Source organism: Rousettus aegyptiacus, unplaced genomic scaffold, assembly GCF_014176215.1.
Source record: "Rousettus aegyptiacus isolate mRouAeg1 unplaced genomic scaffold, mRouAeg1.p scaffold_m13_p_1, whole genome shotgun sequence".
In the NCBI taxonomy this organism is placed as follows: domain Eukaryota; kingdom Metazoa; phylum Chordata; class Mammalia; order Chiroptera; family Pteropodidae; genus Rousettus; species Rousettus aegyptiacus.
Window position 1 is genome coordinate 6681278 of NW_023416284.1, and position 20243 is coordinate 6701520.

At 53.5% G+C, this 20243-nt stretch overlaps 1 pseudogene; it reads left to right on the plus strand.

Annotated features, from left to right (window-relative positions):
* Positions 1-286: 286 nt before the first annotated feature.
* LOC107513092 lies at positions 287-1556 on the plus strand (annotated as a pseudogene).
* Positions 1557-20243: the final 18687 nt, after the last annotated feature.

The window sequence follows — 20243 nt, forward strand, 5'->3', positions numbered from 1 at the left end:
TCTTGTCCGCACCCATGCCCGCTCTACAGGTGGGGAGACCAAGGCCCCGGAGAGGATAATCTGGGTCGCCCAAAGTCATAGGCTGCTCCCATCCCCGCTAGACTCAAGCAGCCTGTTCCATGGGCTCCTGGTGCCCACCCCCAACCAGCACCCTCATCTCTTCCCTACATCTTATCACCCGGCACTGGCATGGAGCCAGACCTCTGCGTGAAGCCAAGAAGAGCTCTCAGCTCCAAGATGCTTCACCGGCTGGCAGGCCTGGGTCCCCGTGTGGACCACCTACCGCATGTGGACACGGGACAGCCACCGCCAGGAGGCTTATGATGGAATCCGGGCTCAGCAGGTGCTGTCTCTTCCAATTATGTGTGAGACAGGCCCTGTTAGCACTCGAGCCGGTGGAGAAGGCCGGCCGTGCCTCCAACGGGAATTAGTTCCTTGTCCCTCTTGAGGAACCAGATTTCTTAGGCAGTGGTTCCCAAACGCCGGGTTATAAAGCAGCTGCATCAGAATCAGTTCTCAAAAAACACAGCATCTGGGGAAAGCGAAGAGGAGGTGGGCCGGATCTGATGTCCGGCAGTCGGCGGCAGAACCGGGCAGGGTCTGAGCATCGCCAGCAGCATCAGGCCTGCGGCCCTGGAGCGCCCTGGGCTTTCCAAGGCCGTGGCCAGGGCGTTGCACAGCCTGATGGAGCAGGAGTGCAAGACGCAGGAGGAAGAAGCAGTGGACGGGACGATGGGACAGAAGACGAGGGAAGAGCAGGAGGGAAGAGAGGAAAAGAAATGGGAGAGAGAACGCCACTAGAGGAGACCAAGGGGCAAAACCTGAAATTGCCAGAGAAGCCTTCGGTCCTGCAGCTCGGGAAAGTTTTTACATGAGGAAGAAAAACAGAGGAGAAAGGAGCAGAGTGACCCGACCACTCTGACGGCAGCTGCAGACCCGCAGGCCCGGCTGTCCACACAGGGACTCCTCCGCGCAGCATGCAGGGGAGCCCTGCAGGGCGCCAGCCGCCCGGGGAACCTCATGGCAACAGACAGAGCCACACAGATGTCCAGACCCCGAAAGGCTGACAACCCAGCACTGCGTGGGCTCAGCAGCCAGTTTCACAGGGACCCCAGAGATCAAGGCAGCGCCTAGGGGACTGCTCAGCCCTCACCTCACTACGGACCCACTCGACCTGCCTAGAGTCCTAGTCAGCAGCTCAGGGCATCCTCAGCGGTTCCTGCAGCGTGGTACCTGTGGCGGCTGCAGCCGCAGCCCTACGCTGCACACAGCCCCGTTCAGCCCATCCAGGCAGGGTTCCTCCCGTCTGGCAGTGCTGTGGTCTTTGCGAAAGCCGATGGAACATGCTAACCAGCAAACTGGCTTCTCTGACTCGTCCTCCCTGTGCCCCAGGTGTCCCCAGGCTCTGCATCCCACCCCGGGACTCCTCACCTTCCCCCAGCCCCTCCATGCAGATGCAACCAATGGGAAAGTCAAGCTTCGCAGCCACCAGCCGACCTGGTCCCCGGCCCCCTTTCATCCAACACAGGCAGAAACTGCGATTCTACCACAAGTGACCATTAAAATTTATCTTCAACCACATTCCCCACCCCGCCACCACCATGGGTGAGGGTCCCCATGTGTCCTAGTCTGGGTCAATAAAATCTATCATCGCTCCTGGGGGAAAAAAATACAGCTTCTTAGGCTCCCCTCCTAAGAGAGCGTCATCTGACAGGTGTAGGAGAGGGCCCAGGATCCTGTGTTTGAAAAGCCCCCTGTCTCCACCCAGCTAATTCTGGCAAGCAGGCTTGGGAACCGCTGCTCAGATCACTTGTTTCACAGAGGCTCAAATCTGGAGGCATCTCAAGGACCCTCTGGCTCAGCCCACTCATTATACAGTTGGGAAAATTAAGACTTATCCTGGGTCACTGGGTGGCTCAGTGACAGTGCTGACTCAGATCCAGGTGTCCTGCCTCCCAGACTGGGATGCTTGGCCCCCCTGTTAAGCTATCGTAGGGAGCAGCAGGAAAGTCCTTCTCGTTCAAGGCTGGAGGCCGTGCCTGGCGCAGAGCAGGACCTTCCTGGAATGTGTTGGATGGAAACGAAGATCCTTGACACAGGACAGACAATCCCTGTTTTTGCCCACGTCCCCCGTTCCCTGAGGAACGGGGCGCTCATCACGGCGCTCTGTGCAACACATTCGAACACACGCACAGTGTGGGTGGGTGTGGGACCGGCCCAGGCCACCCCAGTTCTTGCCTGACATCGCTACGCCCCCACCTCTTAGGACCTATAATTAACAAACTGTGTTTCTAATCTCGACTGCCTCCTGATCTGTTGGTCTTACCACACCTAAACAATAACAACCCTATATTTTAAATCACCCCTGAAGCTCAGTTTCCCCTTTTATAACCTGGGCTGCATCCACCCACCCTGCCTCACGGGGTCTCAGCAGGAATCAGAGGTCACGATGCTGTAAAAAACCTTGTAAGTCCGGAGGCCCCTACAGATGAGAGAGAGCGTATCCGATCCCAAAGACAGCCCTTCGAGGACGCCGCCATCAGAAGGCCTCCCGACCACACCTCTTTGGAGCGTGTAGGGCCAGAACGATCAACCTTCTCTCCAGATATGTAAACTGAGGCTCGGCACGGTAAATGACTTACCCAAGGAAGCACAGCTGGTTATCCGAAGGCCCAGGACTGGAAATCAAGATGTGGGGGAAGGTGTAATGCAGGCCAGCTGGGGTTAACTCGGAGAGGCTCTCGGAAGGAATGGAGCAGCGGGTAGGCGGGCACACGCTGCACACATGCACACGTGCACACACATGTACGCGCACCCCCACGTTCACACCCCCTCTTTCTGCCAGCCCTGCGAGAATCAGGAAAGCATTCAGTGCAGAGGACGAGCTAGACAATTACTCTGTCACTCCAGCTCCTAATTTCTCCGTTTTTGTCCTTGGACACAATTGGGAATTTCTTTTAGGTTCACAATTAGGCTCCTTCTCCGACTGGCATTGTCTCTGCACCTCACCACGTGACTCCCCTCTCCCTGAGCTTCGCAGTCCTCACAGCCCAGCGGAGCCCGACAAATCCTTCCCGCAACGTGTATGTCTCAGACTCAGGATAACCCCCCCAAACAAAATACAAAGCCTGAGGAGGTGAGTCCAGGTGACTCAAAGCGTTCTGTTCACAGCAGCATTTCCAGCATCTGCTTTCTTCCCAGGTCACAAACACTTCTCATCTACAATAAGCATTCAGACCAAGTCCAAGGACAGCCAGGGAGGCCCATTGCACCAAAGACCCCAAACGACTGGACCACAATGATTAGACACTCCCACCTTCCCCCCTGAGTGCGTTGGGGGTCGCGGAAGAAAGACATCTGGTCTCTTGTGTGGATAGAGAATAATGACAACTGTAGTGGAATTGTCAATACGAGTACTTGCCGCTTCCTCTGTACCAGACACTGTTCCATGCGTTTTGTGCTAATTAGCTCATTTAGTCCTCACAGCAGCTCCGTGAGACTGTTGTCATTGTGCTCATTTTACAGACGGGAGCATTTATTAAAACTGAGGCCCTCTGACAAGCAGAATCAGCATCCTTACCTGGCAGTGATCACTGGAGAAATGGCTACCCCTTTGGGGGGAATGTGTACTCCAGTGTACCACAGTCTCCACTCCCCCCTATTGTTACACCCGGTCAGCCTGGCTCATTCGACTGACGCGCTCCGCCTGCGGCTGTCTGAGTCTCCGACCCCTACACCGTGCTGGCTTCTCCCCTGCACTTCCTCTACCTTCATCTAGTTCTTCAGGAGTCAGGATATGGGACCTGCGAATCTACCAAAAGCTCCATTCTCTTCCTTCCTTCAGACGGACTCCTCCAGGAAGCCTTCCTTGTTTAATCATCGATTCTGCAAATGCCTGAGCTAAAAAAAAAAAAAATTCTCGGAGGTCATCTGGTCCTAACCCAGCAGTTACAGATGAAAAGACTGAGGCCCAGAGAGCTATGAAATGCTACTCCCCCTTCACCTGGTCATCAAGCCCTGTCCCACCAAGAAGGTCCCCACTCCCCTTCCCACCTGTGGAGGCGAGGGAGAGCTGGAGCTGTTCTCATGCCCATTTTACAGATAAAGGGCCTGAGGCAAGACTCTGGGTCTCTCTTCGCAACATATGAGGCTGCTCTCATTTGCAAGGTCTTCCTGACTACAAGTGAAGGCCGACTCCCTCTCTTTATTCTTGGTTCTCCTATTAGTCCCTGAGCTCGAGGACCAGGTCTAGGCCCTCCTCACCTTTGCCTGGGCACAGGCACCAGAAAGCCCGAGCCTGGGGCCCCCACTGACCCTCGTCCTGAGACCCAGGCCCCTTCATTCTGCCTCTTCCACATCACACCCATCCAACGACACTCTCCTGCTGGCCCAGGTAAAGGGCCTGATTCTGCCCCAAATTTCCCAGCTGAAGAAGGAGCATCATGGAGGCTCAATTTGACCCAAAGTCACAGGTGCTCCCGGCAGAGCTGTGACCAGCACCTGGCCCCTGACCCCTCTTCACAGTGCTTTCCACGCCCCTCTGCACTGACCCCCACCGGAAGCCAAGAAGGGACTCTGCGACATCACCGTGACCATTCCCCTCTCTTGGACCTCCATCCAGGGACCCTGGCCACCTGGAAGCCATCCCCTTTTCTGGATGGAGTCTCAGACCCGCCCCAAGACAGTTATTTTCTCAGCATCTTTGATGCCCAGGTCCTGGCAGATCCCTGAGCGCCCCGCCCCTCCTCCCCAGGACCCTGCCCGTCTCTGATACCCGCAGCGCTCTCTGTGCGTCTGTGTGGGTGGCACGCTGCTCCCCCGCCCAGCACAGCCCCAAGGCCACAGTCCTCATTGTCACTCGCCAGGCATCGCAGTACGTCCTGCAATGTGCAGCTGCCAGCTGCAGTGAGTGCCGTGCACTCCGTCACTCCGCAGACCCAGACGGGAGCCTCGCCTTCCCCTCTCCTCCCCACCCCCTTCCGCCCCAAGGCCACCGAGCTCCTTCAGGCCACTGGGGATGGATCTCCAGGAGTGACGCGAAGGCTCCCACGAGCGAGCAGGGGAAACCTTGCTTGGCCGTAATTAAACTCTGCCACTGTGCAGGCTGCAGACAAAAGGGAACCTATAATGGGATTAGAATTGTCATAAATTAAAATCATAAATTCAATAAACGCCTTATCAGCCTCGCTCTGGAAACGGCTGGCCCACAGCAGCTGCCTTTGATAGGCATAATGGAGGGGCCATGGGAAGACGGGTCAGTGCACCCAGGCAGGCTGCAGGGGTGGAAGACTGTGGCCCAGCTGCCAGCCCAAGCTGACAGGACCAGGTCAGGGGGCTCTGCTCCACGGAACGCTCCCGCAAGGGCGGACCACGACAGCCAATAGTGCCTGAGAACCGGCAGCTGCACCTTATCGCCTCCACGATTTAATCCGGCCTCACTCCTCACCAACTAACTTCCTGCCTGAGAACTGCCGACACATGCCTCTGCCACCCACCACTCGGGCACCCATTAAACGGCCTTTGGCCTCACGTACGGGGGGTGTGGTGGAAAGACAGACACACTTTGACACGGCAAACTTCTGGGTCTGAATCCTAACCCGGCACATGAGCGTGTTGTGACCTCGAGCAGGTGTCTGTGTCTGGGCGCCTTCGCCTTCACGCGCAGCGTGAGAGCGCCTTCCATCCACCCTGCCTCTCATCCTGACCGAGCGCCAGGCCGTGCTAACCACTAGGCGAAATAGCAATGAGCAAGACACGCAAGGTCATGGAGCTGGCGTCCCGGTGCAGGGCAGGGGGAGACAGACGGAAGCAGGCGAGTTCATGAGCGATTGATCGTCATGGCAGAGGGACCTAACGGAGGAGCCCAGAAGACCCAGCCAAGGTGGAAAGAGGAACAGGCAGTAAGAGAAGATTTTCTGAGAAGAATTAAAGCTCCGGTCTGAAGGACGAGCCAAGAGAAGAGGGTAGGAGAAGCATAAAGAACTCCCAACACAGGGGAAAGCATGTGCAAAGGCCCTGGCGTAGGAGCAGCGGGCAGTAGGCGATCCTAGTTTTATGGGACCTAAAGTGTATACGACTTGGGTGGGGAGCAGGGATTTTTTTTTTTAAAGAAAATGAAAAATTGGGTATGAAAGTTAATGTTTATTTAAAATGAAATCAAGTTCTAAAGTTTAGAATTAAATAAAGTCAATGTTTATTGAAATGAAAACTGTTACAACTTATACACTTTATAAAGCTGAAAAATAGTGCAAAGATCACAAAAATGCAGGGGAAAATATATTTTCATTACCTGCTTAACACACCTCTATAATATCTTCTGCTTACATTTTTGCCTGCATATTCTTGGATTCCTCCGTAGGTCAAGATTTTGTAGTATCAGGAACCAGTCCGAAATGCAGAACACATTCTCTGAGATCAGAAGTATAGTAAATGGAATAAACAAAGGAATAAACAGAGTGAATAAAGAAAATGATCAAATGCCCTGTCTAGAGGACGGGAAAGCCAAGGACATTCAATCAGAATTGGCAAGAGATAAGATGCCAAGACTATAAAAATAATTTAAGGAGCATATGGGACATTATTAAGGGTCCAAATATCCGTCTGATCGGCATAACTGAAGAAAATCAGATGCTGAACAGCTGTTTGAAGAAATAATGATGGAAAACTTCCCTCACCTGGTGAAGGAAATGGACATAAAATCCCAGGAAGCTCAGAGAATTCCAAAAATCAGGGATCCAAAGAGGCCCACACCAAGACACATCATAATTAAAATGCCAAAGTTTAAATACAAAGAAAGAATATTAAAAGCAGTAAGAGTTAAACAGATAGTTACTTATAAGGGAACACCCATAAGACTGGCAGCTGATTTCTCAAAAGAAACTACACAGGACAGAAGGGCTTGGCAAAAAATATTCAACAGGATGAAGACCTAGGATCTACAACCAAGAATAATTTATCCTGCAAAGCTACCATTTAGAGTTGAAGGGCAGATAAAGAGCTTCCCAGACAAAAATAAGCTGAAGGAATTTATCACCACCAAGCCCGTATTATAGGACATGTTGGAGGGACTTTTTTAAGAAGAAAAAACATGCATCAAAAACAGGAATAAAAAATGGTAACAACTACATTCTTATCAATAAGTACCTTAAATGGACAAGAATTAAGTGCTCCAACTAAAAGAGTAGACGAATGGAAAGGAAAACAAAAACCCTCTGTGTTGCTTATAAGAGACTCACTTCAGATTAAAAGACACAGACTGAAAGGAAGGGGATGGAAACACATATTGCTTTGATGGACCTAGAAGGTATTTAAGTCAGACAGGGCAAGTTAAACACTATATGATTTCACTTACATGCGGAATCTAAGGAATAAAAAGAATAAGATAATCAAAAACAGGCTCACAAATACAGTGGACAATTTGATGATGGACAGAGAGGAGGGGAGCATGGGGGGCTGGGAATGGGGTGAAGGGTTAAAGAAGTACAAATTAGTAGCCGATGGATGGACACAGGGACGGGGAGCAGGGCAGAGGGAACGCAGTTAGAATACGTTGAATACGTTGGCTAGGTGGAGGGTCAGGGGAGGGAGGGAGCAATTGGGAAGATTTTTTTATGAACTATATAGATGTCTAACCAATGTACCGTATACTTGAAACTAATTAAAATAAATTTTTTAAAAAAGATTTTGGAGTATCATTTTCTAGAGAGAAGATAGAAAGATAACGCCCCCAGGAGGAATGAGTGAAACACACACACATATATTAATCTACATACATATGTAATAAATATATTCTGTTATGTGGGCTTCACACAGAGACACATTTATTATCTGTAGAGCTGCTGTGAGTTTGCGCCCTACGGTGGTCAGCAGAATGCTGGCCCCCAGATGTGTCTGTGCCCTAATCTCCAGAACCTGGGGCCACGTCAGTTTCCATAGGAAAGGGGAATTAAGGTTGCAGATGGAATTATTAAAATAGGGAGATTATCCTCAATTATCTGAGTGGGTTCGATATCATTGCGAGGGCCCTTAAAAGCGGAAGAGGGATGGAGAAGGGAGAGAACCAGAGAGACGGCGGCATGAGAGGGACTTGGCCTGACATAGAGGGAGGAAGGGGCCACAAGCCAGGGAGTGCAGGCAGCCTCTGGAAGCTGGAGCAGGCAAGGAAGCAAAATTCATTTTCCCGTTAAGCCTCCAGGAAGGAGTGCAGCCCTGCCGACACCATGAGTTTAGCCCTTGATTTGAGACCGTTTTAAACTTCTGATCTCCAGATCAGAAGATAATAAATGTGTAATGTTTGAGCCACTATGTTCGCGAACATTCGTCAAAGGAGTAACAGGAAACTAATACGCCTACAAACTCAGGAATTCTGATCAATTCCATTTTACATGATTACCATCAAAAAAGAAATACACACACACGTGTGTATTTGACGCGTTCTCAAGTATGTTCCTTACTGGGGAGAGCTCTTATTTTGACAAGGCCTCCATGAGAACCCATTCCTCCACTTAAAAATGTCCACATTCAATGACTGGCTTCCCACTCTACATATGTCAAACCTTCTGGGCTGAGCACCATAGGACACACTCGTCTCATGCATCGACCCCTGGCCTTGTGTCTTCATGTCATGACCTCGGGTGAGTCGTGCCAGGGGGAGGAGAGCTCTTTACCTAGGCTCAGAGACTGTGAACCACGTTCACAAATCCCATTAAACTCACACTAAATGAATCCGTCGCTCAGCTTTGATCTAGACGGATTCTAAAACTGCCCATGGCCCCTCCAGCACCCCCTGACCCAGGGGTGGGGGAAGGTGGTAAAGTCTGAGTGGGTCACAGTTCACACCATCTACATGAGCAGATTTTACAGTCACGCCTGACCACGTGGGCACCGTGCTTGCAGAAGGGGCCTGTGCAATAGGGGGAACCCTGAGCCTTGAGTGCCAGAGCCTGTGGTCAATCCGCACTTGCTCCAATGAATTAACTCAAAGCAGAAACAGTGCCTGGGGCACGGAGAGCCTGGTGGCGTGAGGGGGGCACGAGGTGGGCCTGGGGGGCTGGCCAGACCAGGCAAGGCCTTATAGCTCAAAGCAGGGCCTTGAACCTGTCCGGTCCACCAGGGGTCAGCAGGACAGTGTCGAGGTGAGGTCACCGCAGCTGCTGGGAGGAGGAGGACCTGGACACTGGGAAGGTTACTGCAGGAGTCCCGGGAGCACCATGGAGGCTTGCAGGAGGCTGAGGGTGAGGACGGGAAGATGGGCGAACCACTTAGAAGGCAGGAGCCGCGGACTTTGGGACAGGTTGGAGGTGGGGCCTGAGGAAAAGGCGATCAATGTCAGGGGTGACTCCAACCTTCTACCTGAGAGACTCAAAGGGGTGGGGGCTCCGGGAACAGGAGCCATGAGGGAGAAGAGGGGACCCTGTATGCCCAACCCCCTTTCCCATCCCAGCCCACAGGACAGAGAAAGGAGTCTTGCCTCGCTTCCCTTACAACCAAACAACCATACTGGGATGAGACTAAGAACATCCTGCCACACTGTCATGACACCAGGACCTCAGGCCAGGAGGCAGAGCAAAAAACTCGCAGAAACAGAAACAGGGCTCCTTCCTGTGGAGAGCCCTCTCACAGCCTCTCAAGACCCACCATTTCCAAACCCAAAGCTGCCCTCACCTCTCGAGCCCCATCCCCAGCCACTGGGGTCTCCATCCCCCGCACCCCAACTCCCAAGCCAACGCCAGAGTCATTGCCAGAGCTTATTAAGCCTCTAATTAATTGAATTTTTCCCCCTCATTGCATACTGTTAATTAGTTTCTTGTAGTAACGGAGACTATTATTCTTGGAAGTAATAACTTGGACCAGGAGGCAGTTTTAATGTTACTTATAATTGCCGGAGGAGGTGGGGTCCTGAGCTCAGGTGGGCGGGACTGATTCAGGAAAGTCAACACGGTTCTATTATTTAAAAGGTGACTTCTGGTTTGTCTTAATGTTGTTCAACATCTTCCAAATTTCCTCCACTGGAAAGCATTATTTTTATAATATCAAAAGTAAAAAATGAAACAAAACAAACAAACAAACAAAAACATTAAGGCAGGGAAGGCGCTAGAGTGTTTAGGAAGATGGTACCTGGGAGAACAGAGCGCGACGTGTTGGGGTGAGGAATGGGCTCCCTTGGCTCCCACAGGGTCTGTCCCAGGCTGTCCTTTCTGCTCCCTCTCCATGAGCCCACAGCCAGTAATCACCAACACCAGAACGCGAGAGCCGGGCTCTCTGACTCGAAGCCGGGGACCTGATGCTGACCCAAGCCGAGTTATGAAAAGAAAACAGCTGGGAGCCATGTCTCCCCCAGATCAGGACTCAGGAGGCCATGATAAGGAACACGAAGCATGGGAAATCGCAAAGTCCCTCCTGTCTCGATCTCCCATCTTCACAGAGCGTGCATTGCAGTGAAAGAAACAAAGAACGAAACTAAATAAACTGAAAGAGAAAACTGTGGGTGCAGAAAAACACGCCTTAGCTAAGATGGCTTGGGTCTCCTTGAGGAGATGACAGTGAAGCTGAGGTCAAAAGGCTGGGGGGAGCGGGGAGCCCCAGTCATACAGAGGAGGTGTCTGTGTTTGTCTCTGAGGAGGGGCCTCAGTGTGCTGCCCATCCCCCACCAGATTCCTGCCTCCTCGCAGCACAGCAAAAAGCCATCACTCACACCAGGAGAAGCACCAACTAACCCTCAGTGAGATCTCAATTAGCCTCAAGGTCTTAACTCCATCATTAGCCTGGCTGTGGGAGGGAGGGGAGTAAAACTAATCTGATTCCCAAAACGACCTGCCATGTCAAAAAGTGGCCAAACAGGCAGAAACCCCCGGGCTCCCCGGCGGGAACTCACTTGGCTCTTGCTCAGTTCTCCCGGGATGAAGCAGCTGCTTGCCAGAAGGAGGAACATCCCTGGCTGCTTTCTGGGGCCCCCATCCTTTGCTGCTGCTGCTCCAGGGGACAGTATTGGTCAAAGCGCTCAGGTGCAGAGGTGAGCTGGGAAATGCTTAACAACCAGCTCTCTGAACGGGGAAAGCCCTGAATTGTAGCACCTGCCAATTTCCGTGGTGTAAACGCTCCCACTGCGACCAGTTTCAAACTACCCACCCGACATCAGCGAAAGCGGAGTTGGGAAGAGTCTGCCCGGCACACCACTGCTTTAGGTGTGATCCCGAGCAAGTCGCCTCATCTGCAAAGTGAGGACTGAATGAGACAGGTAGGTAACCATCGCCAGGCGGCAGGGCCTGACACAGGTCGATGATGATAAAGTAAGGGTTTCCTTCTCCTGCCCTTCTCTCTTGTTTAACCATCTGGGCAGGAATGCGGTGGGGTAGGTTTGAGGGCTAGGCGGTAGAACGGAGAATGTAGAAATGAATTCCCACCTCCAGCCAGTGCCCAGAGCAGAGTCTCACCTACTGAGCGGTAGCAGAGGGATGCAAAATGTAATATGACTTAGTCTCCCCAGGACAGGAACGAGGCTGGTGTGGTTCATCCCCGTATGCCCAGCCCCCAGCCCAGTGCTCAGCAGGGAACAGTAGATGCTAAATAAATGTTTGCCAAATGAGTGAATGAATGAATGAGAGTCCTCTCCCAAAGGCGGATGGTAGCCTCCTCCCCGTGCACATGCCTGACAGGTAGCCTGAATTATGGGTCACCAGTCAGGCAGCCCCTGGGACGCCGGAGAAGTGTCATGAGGCCTGCGGATGGACCTATGGTGCTGTGTGAGCGCAGGTTAGAGGCGGCCCTGTGATTGATCACAGCAAACGCCTGGGAAATAAATATCACCCTGCCCTAACCCTTCCCACCTCAGCCTCTACTATCCTTTCCGCGGGAAGAGGCCTTATTATTCAGTGCCTGCGGTGACAGCTAACGAGTAAATCAGTGGCCTGGAGATTACTCCCTGGGGCAATTGGATGTAGCTTCTGGTGAGGGCCACTCTGCAGGGGCTGCGTGAGAACAGGAGGGGTCACTTGGGGCAGGAGTGGGGGCACGGGTGGGTATGGAGAGAAACTCCCGGCCCATCTTCCTGCTTCCCATGAAGCTCGCCTGGTTGGGGACCCCACTCCCGCCCCCACCCCTGCGTTGTCACTGTCCAAGCTCTCGTTCAATGCCCCCCACCCTGCTGTCCAGCTGTCACTCGCCTTTCTGAGACAGAGCCGGCTCATTGGAGAAATACACAGACACGCAATTCAGATGCAGCATCGTGTGGTCTCCTTTCCAGAGCCCTAACTTCTGGACCCAAAGCCACCCTCCGAGGCTGGAGTAGGTGGAATCATATCCACCACTCACAACGATGAGATCACGTCTGCTTTCCTAGCGTTGACACCTAATTCTTTACTATTTGCCTGGCACATAACAGCCCCTCAATAAATATTTGTTGGATGAATATATGGACAAATGAAGGCATAAAGAAATGCTTACAGAACGGGAAGGCATAGGTGTGCATTTTTCATCTATTTCTCTGCCTCATTACGTTTCTAATATTTCCAAGGACACATCACCACTTTTTGTCACAGCAGCAATATCATTCACTGGGTTACGGTAATTTCTTCTAGTCTCTTGCTTCAGGCACTGCTAGGTTTTGCCTCCTTTTCTCCTACTGACAGAATGTCACCACCCTGAAGTCCTCTTCCCTCCTCCAGATGGTGGGCCCCGTAAGCAAACTGGCCCCTGCATCTGCTGACTTCCTGGCTAGCATAATGTCCTTCTACATGCCCAGCAGGACCCCCATGGGATCCTTCACAGTCAGCATTCCAGATGCTGGGCCAGGCAAGGAGATATTTAGGGGCGGGGGAGTAAGGGGGCTTTCCTGTTGCCTTGAAACCTCATGGGGGAGCCAAGTTCTGGGGACAAGTGCCTACAGGGCTTTGCAGAGAATGGGGAGCCATGAACTTGACAAAAGTTAAAGGCCCAGTTCCAAGCTCTCCCCAAGGTCAACAAGACACAGCAATGCCAGCCCCGCTGCCTGCCACTCTGGCAAATCTTTCTCCTAATTATATCTGAATTATGCAAATCAATACCGATGTCAATATACGATTTCCTCTAACGAGTTGAGAACATGCAGAAGGGAAGACCTGAGGAGAAGAGGCCCATGTAATTAAGAATGAGTTTCTCTGTTTTCCTCTTGGCTGAGGGAACAAATGGCTGCATGACAACCCCAGAGAAGAGAAGGTCAGGGGACCGAGGAGGCGGAGGGCAGATGGCGCTGAGCGGGGAGGGGGATTGGCGCCACGCGGAGAGCATGGTGGCTGCAGCATCGGTCACAGGACAGAGACGTGATCTGGGAAATTCTCTTTCCACTAAGCAGTTTCAAATCCTCCAAAGCTGGGCGTCGGGAGCCCAGGAACACAGAGCAGGTGGGATCTCTTCCTCCATGGACATGGGTCAAGAAGAAAAAAATGAATTAACGAACGGTAGAGCTATCGTATGCTGGAGCTTTGCTCTGTGCCTCTGCGAAGCACCGTACTTCCATGCTGTCACTGAATCCTCAGCGCCGAGTTAGACGCTACTATGACCCCATTTCGAAGATGAAGATGGTGAGGTCGGAGAGCTGAATGTCCTGCCAAGGCCTCTTGGCTGTAAGTAGAAGGCTGGGCACCAACCCTGGTTGTCCCGCTGTACCCCCATTGCTTCATTAAGTGCAGCTAGCGGATCATAGACAGACCACGGGCAGGCAGAGTTTCCTATGGAGGAATGGAAGAGGGACAAGGCTATGGGGGCCCTGGGCAAGGGACCCCCTCCCGCAGGCCCCTCATGCAAGGAGGAAGCACCAGGTCTGAGCTCCAGGAGCAGAAAGGTCATCACAGGACCTGGCTTAACTCTCTTAAGAGTTTATGCCCAATCTCCCCCCAAGATAGAGACAGAAACACACCTGAAAAGCTCTTCATGTGTTCAATCAAAAAACACTCTCTACCCTGAGGGCCCAGCATGAGGCGCCGTAGAAAAGTGAGTAAGAGCCTGGCCTCCATCACATCCCAGCTCTGCTACTGGTACCCATCTGGCTTATGACAGTTCCTCTATGCCGCAGTTTTTACATCTCTAAAATGGGACAGATAACAGTGCTTGATGCATAGCAGGTGCTCAAGAAATGCTAGCTCTTGTGATTGCTCAGGGCAGGATGAATGAGGCTCCTTGAGGAGCTCGTAACGTAAGGAGAATAGGGGAAAGCTAGCAATGTGGTAAGAAGGGTTAAGAGGGAAGTAATGGCAAATGGTAAGTCAGTTATGGGGATGGATGAAGGGACGGTGGGAGACCAAGAAGGTGGCACTTACCCTTTTCTGGCTAAGTGCTTTGAGGAAGCATGGAGCAGTCAGGGAAGGCTTCCTGTAGGTGATGACACTGGGATTGAGTCGTAAAGGATAAGTGATGCTCACCAGGTGGACAAGAGCAGCAATGGCTTTCCAGGCAGAGGGCTCAGCCTGTGCAAAGGCCTGGAGGCATTCAGGATATTTGCAGCGGGCAGCAGCCAGAGCTGAAGCCGGAGAGGCGGGCAGGGCCTTGCCTTCCAGAGGCCTTGAATGCCAGGCTAAGAGGTTCGGATTTCATCCCAGAAGTGCTGGGAAGACCCAGAAGAGGGACAAAAAGAGCCTTGCAACTTCAGAAAAGTTGCTCTGAAGTGAGTTGGGTGGGGCTGGAGCAGAGGGGGCGAGGCAGGAGGCTGAGTCCTGGAACCTACGCCCCAAGCTCCCGGCTCCCAGCCAGACTCCCTCTGTGGGGCTGCGGTGGGAGCCAGAGCTCAGCGGGACCAGAGAAGTTATTAATCGCTTCACGGCGCCTCAGGCCATGGTCCATTTGCTGCCTTTCTTGGTCTGTTTTGAAACTGTGAAATGAGCCCTAGTCTTCAAGACAGTCGTAATAACCAGCCCGATTCTGACATTTAAATTACAGATGGCATTTTCAATTAAACAGGCGCTCTCAGCAGGTTTAATTTAGCTATCTGTTCTGGTTTGTTCTTTAAGTGCTTTAAAAAAAATTTTTTTTTTTAATTAAAAAAAAAAAAAAAAGGCCAGCAGTGAATTCTAGATCTCCTTGCAGGAAGTGGGAGGATCTCCAAGATGTGACGCCAATTCTCAACTTCTGGCTCCCACGGGGACTCACGCAGCCGCCTGTAAACAGTCACGCTCCACTGAATTCACCCTTGCGAGTACCCAGAGGCACTTAAAACCTTACACACACAAACACTGAGCCAGCCTCCCAGCTACAAATCCAGTGGCACTGGGGTCATCGTTGCCACAGGTGTGCGGAGGCTGCGCCTCTCCCGTCTGACCAGAGAAACAGTGAGAGATTCTAGAGCCGGAAACATTCAAATCTACTACTAACTAGTTGTGTGACCTGGAACTACGTACTTAACCTTGCTGAGCCTCATTTTCCCAGCTGTAAAATGAGAATAAAGATGAGCCGTGCTGAAATGATGTATTTAAGTGTCCAGCGCTGGTGCTGGCTGATGTGAGCGCCCAATAATCCTTGTGCCTTCTGATGCTCCTTCCCGTAAACTGACACCCCTGTCAACCTAAAGCTCTCCCTCTCTGGGCTCAGACGCCAGCAGGGTGCTGTCCGTGGTGCTGAACCTCACCTGCTGCTTCCCCGCAGTCCCAGGTGAGTTACCTCCCTGACCGCAGCCTGCTCAGCTTGCTCTGAGAATCTCACCCCACCCAAGGCAGCCACTGCAGATGACCTGAATGACAAAAGCCCAATTTTCCCCTGAAGGTTCTACTTCTCCATATCCGCGATTAAACCTCGGGTTGGAATTAGGGCCAAGAGGAGGAGAATGCGGAGGTTATCACCCCCACTTTACAGTCCAGCTAACGAAAGCCCAGAGAAACCCAGAAATCCACCCAGTGCGTCGCGTCAGGTGCGAAGCTCTCCAGTCTGCCCTAAGACCAGCAGACAGGATGGTGGCGGTGGGGAGGGGACAGACATGAGACTGCGGCCCAGATCTGGTTAAAACAGTCTCTCCAAGACTGTGTGTGTGTCCGGGGCAGGGCTAGATCGCCGAGGGAGGGTTTGGTAAGAGAGAAAACTCTGTGGCTCTGGGAGAACCTTACACGCAGAACCTGTGCCGTCACGAAGCACTTTCTCAGCCACACGCCTCATCGGCTCTGGCAGCAGTTCAACATGACAGACACTGTGACCCCATTTCACAGGGACAGAAGCTGAGGCGCAGAGAGGTGGAGCAACCTGCCCAAGACCGCCCTGCGGGGAAGCAGCAGCATGCGGACTTGAACTCTGGACTCGGAAAGTCCCATTCTCCTTGTCCTCACGCCCGGGGCCGCCTGACTCAGGAGGGGAAGAGACTGGCAGAAGACAGGAAGTGCCGACGCCTGGCCTAAGGGCGAAAACATGGGGCCCGAAACTGAAGCGACAGAGGTTCAGACCACACTCAAGAAGGCAGATGATGGGTGTGTGTATCCTCACACGTGCAGCCCTACGCACGTTCAAGACTGGGCACACCTGGCCTCAGGTAAGGCCGAAGCACCATCTTCCCAGGCAGCTCATCTACTTTCACCCTCCCCCTCCCGCTGTCCTGTCCAGCAGTTCTAGTCTGTCTCCACCCTGTGTCCACCCAGCCACAGCTTTGAGGGACAGCCGTGACTGGCAAGTCCCCATTTACAGGCCTCCCACCTCTCTACTATGTGCTGGACCCAGGAGGGGACTTGAGCCCCCTCCCTGCATGAGCCGAAACCAGATCAATATCGAAGTCCTCAGTAAGCAGCAGGTGTGTGCCCAACGCTTTATGCAGAATAGACTTAACTCTATCAGGTAGGCATCGTTATATCCATTTAAGAAAAAAAAAAAAACTTTATTGAGATACAAAGAGGTAAATAAGTTGCCCAAGGCCACCCAGCTGGCTCGTGGTAAAAATCGAATTTGAACCCAGCTCCTTTCCACTTTTCCAGCCATGCCCTCTGCTCCAGGCTGGTGGCTGTGAGACAAGGGTGGGCAGAAAAAAAAAGAGGGAATTATGGAAAGCCTTCCTTTCTAAATTCCCTTAGTCCCGGCCTGCATTCTGCACCAAGGGCCCCGCAGCCCTTCCTCCCGTCTATGAACCCTAAAGATGCTTCTGTCCACCCCTCATGGGGAATGAACAGGCTGGGGAGGGACTGGGAGAGGCTCGATGGAGGGGCGGGCTGGTCAGGGCAAGGAGCAGGGCCGTGGGGGAGGGAGACCGAGGAAGTGGAGTGAGGAACCACTAAGAAAACCAGGAAAGGATGGATCCCAGCCCACCCTGAGACAAGAAACTTCCATCCTCAGCGAGGACTCAGAGGTGTCCAGGAAAGACGGGGAGGTCACCCCGCAAGGCACTCCCAGCTTGCCCGAGCCCCTCCCCCTCCCTTCCAAACCCCCAATCCTCCTCTCATTTCCGTATGCCCCCTCTACCACCTTCAGCTGCCCTTGCCCAAAGTGAAAAGATTTCCCCTCTCTGGATAGCCCCCAAATATCCAAGAGACGGTATTAGGGTCCCTCTTGAGTCCCAAAAGCAAGATTTCCTTTCCCCCAAGCCCCTGGATCAGGGGACGAATGAAGCACAGCAAAGCCTTGTTCTGTGGCCCCATCCCCAAACCCCTGGGGGCCACAGGAAGAGGCTCTGATGCCCCCACTCCCTGTCCCTGTCCCTCGCAGGGCCCCTTGCCCTGGCCCCTCTTTCAGAAGCCTGGAGTAGCCTTTATGTCTTTGGGGTAAATATTAATAAAATCTAATATTTCTTTTGAGCATTGACTGTACCGGAGCTACACGGAGCGCTTTACATACAGCGTCCAATTTCATCCTCGTGGCCACTCACAAGGCAGGCCCAATCTTCCTCCCTACTGAACACATGAGGAAACTGAAGCTCAGAGACGTCTAGAGCCTTACTCAGAGTCACACAGCCAGGAAGGGATGGGCCTGGTCACTCTGCACTCAGGGCCTGAGCTGGAGACCTCTCAGAACTGATGCCAAGTTCATTGCTCTGTGCTTCCTCTGGCTCCTGAGGTCCCACGTGCCTGGTGGGCAGGGGCCACGCGGCCACATCAGCCTCCTGAAGACCCAGTAGAAGCCGGGTTTCATCGGCTCCTTATTTCCTCCCTGGGCCCAGAGCTTCCTGGCGCCGGCACTCCCCTCCGCAGCCTGGGTTCTCCTCCGAGCCCATCCACACTTTCCACCCGAAGGACGAAGGACCCAGGGATGGGGATGCCGAGCTCCTCCCTGCACCTCGCACACACACCCGACCCCCACAACCGCAGTGGCAGGACCCAGGAGAAGGCCAACTCTCAAAGAGACGCGTCATTCCCTCCCCCAGCGTGGCCTCAGTTTCCTCATCTGTGACTGGAAAGGTGCAGGGTAGGGGCTCCCTGGAGGGGAACCCCTAAAACAGACCATGCCAGTGGCGCATCACTCCGCGGTGGGTGCAAAGCAAGACCCTTGTCTTCCCCATCCTCTACCCCTCCCCTTCCTTGATCCCTGGGGCAGGTGGCCAATCGCTGGGGTAGAGCAGAACTGACAATCGGATTGGAATCCCTCAGATGGAGGCTGGTGGGGGCGGGGTGCTTTGATATACAAGGGCGACGGCACTTGTATATCTTTCTACGGACTTTCTACTTTCTACGAGGGGAGAACAGAATGATACCCAGTGTTCCCACCATAACGGCTAGAGATAATCGAGCTTGGCGAACTGTCCCGGGCGTCGGGGTATTTCCTGCAGGGGGTGAATCAGATGGCGGCGGGGCATCAGGAGGGCAGGCAGGGGCAAGTGAAGAGTGAGCAGTCAGTGCTACTGTGGGGTGAGCTCCTCTCAGCTCGGGGGTGCAGAGCCCCTCTCGCCCCTCCCCAGGCCCCCACGTCTCTCTCCCTGGCCAGGCCTCCGGCCCTGCAGAACCCCAGCCTGGACCAGAAGAGGCCCCCTTCCTAGCGACTCCCTCAGCCCCAGCTCATTAGCCCTGAAAAACCTGCTAGAATCAGGGCAGGGGCGGGGGCTGCCTCTCAAGCTAGGTTCTTCCTTTCTTCCTCTGCAGTTCCTGGGCTATGTGGGTGAGGGGACCCCTGCTCCTGGGGACCCCTAGCCAGGCAGAGGGCTGAAGGCTAGGACTGGCCCGGGGATGAGCAAGGGGAGCGAATGGAGTGGAGGACCGTGAGGGAGGCAGGGAGGTCCGGGCAGAGGCCCTCGTATGCTGCCCAGGACCCTGCGCCCCTCAGTGAACTCTGGAGAGTCGCTGTCAGCAGGGCCATGGCGGCTGGGAGCCGGCCCAGTGACAAGCGCCAGGCCGAACGCCCACGCATCCCTGCCCGCGGCCTGAGAGGGGTGTGACTCTGTGTCAGGCTTTCGACCCAGCACCCAGCGCCCCTTCTTCAAACCACGCAGCATCTAGTCCTTTGCTCATGGTTTCTGGTTGTCGCTGGGTGACTCCACCCAGGCCTTGCCCCTCCCTCTCGCCATGACAACTGGCTCAGAGGAGAGCATGTGAACCCACCCGACTTAGTGCTGGAAAGACGTAGATCTGGGGGACACCTGGCCCCTTCCGGAGTGAGCCTGCCTGGGATGAAGCCACAGAGAGCTGAGGGACAAAGAGGAAAAACTGAGGCCTCTAGATCTAGCTGTCCCTGAAAGAGATCTGTCCTGGGCCTTTCTGTCATGCGAGCCCCCGGACTGCTGTTTAATTAAACCACTTCGCATTCCATTTCTGTCGTTTGTAGCCGACAGAGTGGCAGCCAGCACGAGGATTTTAGTAAACCCCATTTTTCAGATGAGGCAAACTGAGGCCCAGAGATGTCAAGCTACTTAGGTCGAGTCACACAGCTATGGAAGGGTAGAACCAGTGCTCCAGAGAGAAAAGGCCCCAGCCCCAGTTTATTCCACCCCAAGTCCCTGGGGAAGTGGGGGGACGGGGGGGTGGGGTGGAGGTACTCCCAGGCCACACTCAGCAGGACCCAGAGGACAAAAGACAAAAAGATAACAGGTCGTCCTGGTTACCATGTCGGCTGAGCAGCCTCAGACAAGCAACCTCACCTCTCTGAGCCTCAGGCTGAGAACAAGATGTGTTGCCCCCGCAGAGCTCAGGTGCTCCCTCAGGCAGCCAGGACGGCTGCCTCTTGTCCCGCCCCCCGCCAGAGGACTGTGAGCAGGGACCTTCCCCAGCCTGCGACAGAGGCCTCAGAGGCTTGTCAGACACCCCCCCGCCCCCGCCGCCAACACACACACACTCCACCTGGTTCTAAATGTCTCTCAAAGACCAAATTCAATTCGGTGTGAC